The 7,727-nt window shown below is 43.7% G+C and overlaps 1 pseudogene across 1 annotated transcript; it reads right to left on the reverse strand.

The window, feature by feature from the left end:
- Positions 1-323: 323 nt before the first annotated feature.
- LOC110499078 (proline-rich protein 35-like) lies at positions 324-3,813 on the reverse strand (annotated as a pseudogene). The gene is made up of 2 exons (XR_016489406.1): positions 1,813-3,813; positions 324-1,682 (listed from the first exon to the last, which is right to left on the reverse strand). The product of XR_016489406.1 is annotated as a proline-rich protein 35-like (transcript).
- Between the last annotated feature and the right edge of the window lie 3,914 nt (positions 3,814-7,727).

Raw genomic sequence — 7,727 nt, forward strand, 5'->3', positions numbered from 1 at the left:
TTTCTTTAATTAAAAAATCATCATGAACACATACCACGCTGCATTTTGGTCCGCTCCTGACGACGATCGTGACAGGCACCAAATTTAACACACCTGCTCCCCATTCACACCTGAGACCTTGTAACACTAACGAGTCACATGACACCGGGGAGGGAAAATGGCTAATTGGGCCCAATTTGGACATTTTCACTTAGGGGTGTACTCACTTTTGAGTACACCCCTTGCAAAATAAATGTGTATTTTTCACCGTTTAATACATTCACTTATTCACTCAAAATGCCCCATACAAAGAGTAGAATAGCAAAAGTCTACAACACCTAATACACAATCTCTTTCTTTATTCAAATAAATGGAAGTGCATTTGTTACAGATGTGTACTGTGGACAAATTCATTACAATATGTACAAATCAGTTCAAATGATTGTCTCTCAATTTGGGACAGAATTGTAAGAGGATTCATACCTTAGATCATAAAACATATTTTCATTTACATGTGTTCAATGTCGTTCTATAAGTGCAAGTTTATTTTTTGTCCTACAACAACATTTCAAGCATCACTACTGCCCATTTGAATTGTTTTCCCAAATAATCCTGTATCAACAATCCACATCACTTCTTCATTCCCCCACTTTTATTTAAGGTGCTAAGCTTTGTTATCTTTTGGGGGAGATGGCGGTGGTGTTTTGAGAGGATATTAGTGGTGAGAGTTCTTGCCTGGACAGAGAGTCATAGGGAGTGCATGAACAAAAGTGTGTTGTCTTCAGGAGGGCTTTCAGGAGCAATGCAAGCTGGGAAATTTAGCTTCTCAGGAGAGGTTTAGGAGTCTGTTGCTGTCAGGGGGCTTGGCGGACATTGTGGCACCCCTAGTCGCTGAATGGACAGGGGCTTCTTGGAGTTTTTGTTGGAGGAGGGGGGGGAAGTCATTGAAGACTGCGAGGGGAAGTCCATCAGTGCAAAGTAGCACGCTGGAGTCAGCCTCACACTTGGTGGTCCTGCCTGGCCAGAGACCCTCCGCCTGGCTTGGCCTCAACCCCAACCCCCCTGTTGACAGGACCTCCATCTTCACCACCTGCACCCCAGCCTGACTCATCTTGATCAGCACGTCCAGCGATTTCTTTCGACGCTCTAATGAAGCCTTCATCGCTTCCTTCCTCATCTCATTCTCATCTTCCTCCTCCTCCGCTTCCTCCTCCTCTGCCTCCTCATCGTCTTCCTCAGTCTCCGTGGTGATGTCGTCTTTAAGTGAGGCTCCCATGAGGCCCTGGTAACCGGCCGCGACCACCTCAGTCACCACGGGTTGTTCCTTCTTGATGGAGAGATCCAGGGGTCCTTCCGTCTGACGGGCTTTCCTCTCCAGTGCATGGTGAATGTGGGAGAGCTCGCTGCGGATCTTGTTCAGGTGTTCCCATAGGTGTCCCTGAGCGATGAGGTCCTCTTTCTCCAGGTGGGAGAGCTTGCATTCGGCATCCTGGTACTCCTGTAGAGCGTTGGAAAGGTTGCTGAGGAGGGCAGCAGCTGATTCTGATTTTGAGGATGCCTCGCCCGTCCCTTGACCGATGGTAGAGTCCTGGCTGCTGGTTCTTCTACAATTCGGAGGAGAGGGCGATTCACTGACTCGGCTCACGGGGTTATTTGTGCAGCACTGCTCCGATGGCCGTGACTGAGACTGAGCATTTGTAAAACTATGGAGAGACCACAAAAGAGAAGAATGTATTATAGAAATCAGAGATTTCAGAGAGGAAAATACGAAGTCAATTACGAATAATATGAAAAATATATAGTGAAATTATATTTATAAAAGTAAGATCTTACCTGCTGTGGAGGAAGAGCTTTTCTGTTGCCATGGAGAAGGGTATGGTATTCTGAATGTTCTTGAGTAGATCCAGGGTGAACCCGAGGGCTGGCCTCTTCTCTGCAGGGGACTCGTCGGTCCCCAAGAGGGCTCCTGTTCTCTTGAGGCCCCATCCTGGTTTCCCCTCCTTGGCTGCAGCCTGGAGCTTGTCCCCTGTCCTGTAGGAAGGGTCTGGTGATGCTGTAGGGGATGAGGTGGTGGTGGTACCTGGCCTCAGAGCAGGCACCTTCCACAAGTTGACTTTGGGCTGGTAACTGGGATTGGGCTCCAGGCCATTCGCAGAGGTTTTGAGAACCTTGTTGACGTCGCTCTTAGTGGAGGCTGCTCCAAAGGCATGCTCGCAGAGGAATGGGTAGTAGAAGCGGGACGGCAGGAGGGTCCGGTTGATGGGGTGGTGCACACCGGATGCCGGGTGCAAGAGCTGAGCGGCTGATGCCAGGAAGGGGAGCTGGGCTAGCTGCGCTTGAGTCGGTACGGTTATATTGGTGTCAGCAGTGGGGATTGCATTCATTGAATTCATATAGGAGAAGAGGCTGGGGCTCAGGGGGTATCCCACCCCAAGGATAGACAGGTTGAGTTCTGTGAGGTCCTGGTAGTCCACCAGGCCGGGTGGAGGCGGGTAGCATGGGATGGAGTCGCTCACTCTGGGCTGGGTGCCCTCGGCCATGGTGTGGCTGGTGGCAAGCAGGCGCCACTGCTCCGACAGCAGGTCAGGCGCAGTCAGGAACGTCTTGGACAGCTTGTAGTGCTTTAGCTGGTTCTCCACCGAGTGTGCTCTCAAGAGCTGATCCTCCAGGGAGAACACATCAGTCATCAGCAGCTCCGGCTCAGGATAGTTACTGGTTCTCTTGGCTGTGCCTTCTGAGTCCCTGTTGGAGCACTCTCTGGTCATCTCAGTGACTTCAGCCCCTTGTCCGCTCTCCTCCTCCTCCTCCTCCTCCTCCTCCTCTCCTCCCGGGCTCTCCCCTTCCTCCTCCATGTCTTGTTGCTGCCGGGGCCTCTCCTCATTCCCTGTAGCTGGCTCGGGCTCCTCTTTCCCAGCTGTGGTCCGGAGAGAGTGGGCTTGCTGGAGGGGCCGGAGCTGGTCCAGGTGCAGAAGGTTGCCCTTCTTGTATGGCCAGTCGGACTCGATTAACAGAGACAGGGAGTTCTTACAGAGGCTGTACTTCATGTGGTTGTACAGATGGGACTTCTCCATGCAGGTGAAGGGGCACTGGAAGCACTTATAGTTGTAAGGTTTGCCCCATGGCCGTGGGATGTAGTGGGGCTTCTTGGGCTTGCGTTCCTTGTGCTTGCACGTGTGGTCCTCCTTGGACATGATGGGGAATAATTCTGTCCTCACAATGCAGGTTATTCTGAGGAGAAGGTGTGTAAAAGTCTTGGAGAGATGAGGCTGTAGGGATGCAGGCTCTCGTTCTTTCTCGGGCTAGATGTAGTACACTTCTTTAGCCTTTATTTACATGACTTTAAAGATTCTTTAACCTGGGATCCAGGTGGGTAGGAGCTGTGGAATACAATATACATATATTGGTATATTATAACATAAAAATTAAAGAATCGTGTCATACAGTCAATCGAAAGTCAATCGAAAAAATTTTTGTGGCCAATTATTATAATTTTTTTGTCATTTTTTGTTGGGGGTTGGTTTTTCTCCTTAGTGGCGCTGAGGTCTAAGGCACTGCATCTCAATGCTAGAGGTGTCACTGCAGACCCTGGTTCGATCCCAGGCTGTATCACAACCGGCCGTGATCGGGAGTCCCATAGGGCGTCGCACAATTGGCCCAGCGTTGTCCGGGTTAGGGGAGAGTTTGGCCGGGGTAGGCCGTCATTGTAAATAACTGACTTGGCTAGTTAAATAAAAATAAAGAGTAAATAAATTATAGGTGCAATATACAAATGAATATAATTTCATATTCAGTTCATATCATATTTACCTGTGGACTGCCTAACAAATATACAAATAAAAACATTTAAAAAAGGTACATAAATGCAAAGTATTGATCATTTTGATCACATGTTCTCAATCTGACTCCGAGAGGCTATGTTTTGTGAATACATGAATACAAGATAAATAAATGTAATTATCTACAGTTAACTACTGTCTAATTATCTGCATTGGGGAGCTATGTATCAGCATGCTCATATGTGTGTCTATGAGAGTGCATCATGTGTTGTCTGCCTGAGCTGCTGAGCTGAGTTGCCACTAACCCAACTGCAGGGAGGCCCCCACTGCTCTGTTCTCACTGTACCTGCCACTAATCATTATTTCCAGTGCAGCACCAGGCGCTAGCAAGTCCCAGTGCTGGGGGCAAACAGGCAGCCCCGGGGGGGCTCTGCACCTGTGCAGGGGGCTCCACTCACGGCCCTGTCCTGGCTACATGGGCTCTGGGCCGGGTCCATGGAGGCCGGCTACCGTGCAGCATGGCCAGGGTAATGGTTTAATTAAGAGGGCGGGTGTTGGGGGAGTCGGAGCATGGGCCCTGGTTCTTAATGAGAGCCTGGCGTCACGCCCATAGGGCATCGTTAGTGTCAGGGCTGGGATTTGGGTCAGGGCACATCACACCAAGTTCAACTGCTCTCCTCTCACCCACTTCTGTCTTTTCTCCCTACTTTGGTGCTTTTGGAGTTGGGGTGGTGTTCTCGAAGTTGAATATACTCTTTCATCTATTTCACAGGACAGATAAGAGGGGAGATTTATTACAGCTGGAATTTCCTGTAAAATTACATGGTAACAATTGTGGCGTTTTGGGACTAAAACATTGGTACTATATGATACTCGTGCTACTTTTTTTTAATGAATCCCAAAGACAGATAAGAGGAGATTTATTACAGCTGTGAAGAGGTGGTTATTAGGTCATGAAACATTTTTCTATGTTTTTAAAATAAATATCAGGTAAATAGATAGTGTTCCTTGTGTGAATATGTGAACTATTTCTAATGTAATGTTTGTCATGTATTCTGATTATCAGGGATTTGTTTATTAATAAGCCAGTGCACTAAATATGGCAACGTTACAATATTTTCAGAGACTACTTAAGTTAGATGTTTTCTTTAGTGAAATCATACATATTTGCCACTCGTAAAAAATAAAATAAAAACATTGGAAAATGTAATCAAGAAGTGACTGACTTCCCTATCAACTCTCTCTCTGTATTTCAGAATTTTGGTTGGATATTTAAGCAAGTTGACCTCCTGTCCGTCTATAATTATGGTAGTTCACAATTCCCAAAGGTAAACAAAATAATTGGACAATGCAGATTAAATGTCAAATACATTTTAACATAAAAGTTTAAAAGTTTTACACACTTGACCTACTCTGTTAACTGACTGATTTAAATAGGATAATTGCATGCAGCGTTGTCTCACCATCTTTTTTTATAGATAAATACAAGACCCAATTAATTGAATTATCTACAGTTAACTACTGTCTTATCTCAACAGAGCACCATTTTCTTACATATTTCGTTGTAATAATCACTTTAGTTTAATTAGCCTTTTAAATAACTCACTCAAACCAATTTCAAACACTCCTCAAAAATGTATAGTGTCTTTTTGGGGGGAAGAAAGAAACGTTGTAATTGTTTTCCACTGTTAGTCAAGCTGACCTGTGGGTAGAGCGAGTGAACAACCGAGAGAGCATCACTCTTCAGATTAAAAGACCCTGCTGTGAGGCTTTTTTTTCTGGGGTCGTTCAGGGATGAAAGCTTGTGTGATGTTTCGGGGTCCGGGCTGAGGTAAGTCTTGTTTCAGAATACGATCAACTTTTATTAAACCATCACGCCGTACATCACACCTTGTGAGGACAGATAGACATAAATTGAACTCGACTTCACTGCAGTACAAGAGGGATAACAAAACTCACTCTAACACAGGGTGGCAGGCCTTTTTGCAGAATCCTGCTCGTCTACCCCTGAGGCTCTGACCTGGCCTCTGAGCTCATAATAGAGCCTAACAGCTGCTATTAGGAGGCAATCAATAAAAATCATTTTTCCTTTAGATTTTTTCACTGCTGGACACTGTTAGTGGCCACCAAACCCTCGAACCCCTCCTCCCGTCCTGTCCCGTATCCTTGTTTTAAGCTTTTATGGGTTCCTGGTCAGACAAGCCTATAATCGCTTCAGCTTCAACATATATTGTTTCAATTAAGATAGCTCACATCACTAAAAGCATTGACAAGTTGTGTGCAATAACAAACAAAAACCGATAACATTGGATGGTTTGGGGGAAGGGGTGCAAACGTGTCAAATGGCACCAATATGAGATGTTGATCCACTCACAGACAGGAAATAATTACATTTTATAGAGTGCAGAATAATCCTTTCTATCTACTCTCTTTATGTTATAGTTATATATTGACTAATACAGAGAGTATAACTGTTATACTTTTGCATTCTATTTTAAATTCAGCCTAATTTCTAAATTCATAAGGGATGTGACTTTACCTAAGATGGTGGCTTGCAGTGAAGACTGAGTGATGATCCAATGTCTTCTGTCAACTTCCACTAAGGTGAAGGTCCTGAAAAAGAGGATGGAAGAAGAATTCAACATGAATTTTAGTTGTTAATCTAGATGTAGTTATTATCATGCAAGTTACTTGATAATACTGTGATACTGTGTAGGGGCCTCATAAAAATGGTCAATATTAAACTACACATTAGCATACATTACATAGAATGTACATACATCTGAATGTTTGACATTGACATTGTGGGGGATTGTTTGTTCCATTTATTTAATTAATATGCAGTGATATTTAATACATCCGTGAAGTTAACCATAAAAACTTTCCTCTCCGTTTTTTTGAGTCGCAAAAGGAATTCACATTAATGATATTGTTGATGTTATTGTGAAAGAGTCAATATCCAAATAACACATGATTTATTTCTACACTTCTCAAAAATATCTGGGCTTCAGTCCTAAATTAGACTTCGATAGATATCTATAACATTGTGATAACTTGGGTTTAGACTAAGGAGTAAAATACAACTTTAGTCTATGTATGAAAATCACAAAAATCTATACAAAGTAACACTTCAAGTAATTCCCTTCTGTGAGATAAAAATGTTTTGAAATAATCTAATGAAATAATTTTGAGAGACATTTTCAGAAAAATCTTCCAAAATGAGTAGGCTGTTTAAATTATATAAGATAATATAGTCGTAAAATATTATAAATTTAATTTTCACTCAAATTCCATGAATGTCAAATAACAGAACACTTTGCACTGTTTTCCCCATGGACAACGGTGTCTGTGGACCAATTATGACAATAGCCTACACACATTGACACAACACAACTACAAAGCCCAATAATCATAGCCTTCTAAATAAAACCCACTCATACTAATTATACAACATATGGTATCTGAAATTAGGGAATAAAGCTGGTATTCCTACCTGGTGTGTGTCCGTGGTGTGTCTGTATGTCAATTCTCTGCGTATAGCGGTACAAGCAGACAGCGCATATCCAGCTCAAATGGGAGCGCGAAAGCGAGTGTGTAGAAGATATTGACTAGGAGCATTGCCTTGGGGCACTGTAATACTGCAGCTCCGTCCTTGTCGCATGTGGTGTCTACCTTGCAGCAAGGATACAGAAGCACATTTAACAGTATCGGCAAAGGTTGGTTCAACGTTAATTCGATGCAGACTTTAGGTAGGCTATGTACAATTAGAATATTTTATTTGACAATTTCTTGTTTGGTTTTCAAATTAGGTCTGATAGGCCTAACGCTCAACCTCAACACTTGTTTGACCGACCTATTTCAAGAGTATTTTCATTTTTCACACAACAATGCCTAGGCATCAATGTCAAAACTTACCTTGCTACCTAACATAATTCCTGATTATTGAATAAACAAATCATTAAAATAGCATAC

The sequence above is a fragment of the Oncorhynchus mykiss genome, chromosome 20, assembly GCF_057628025.1.
Source record: "Oncorhynchus mykiss isolate SJ-2025 chromosome 20, ASM5762802v1, whole genome shotgun sequence".
NCBI classification, from domain to species: domain Eukaryota; kingdom Metazoa; phylum Chordata; class Actinopteri; order Salmoniformes; family Salmonidae; genus Oncorhynchus; species Oncorhynchus mykiss.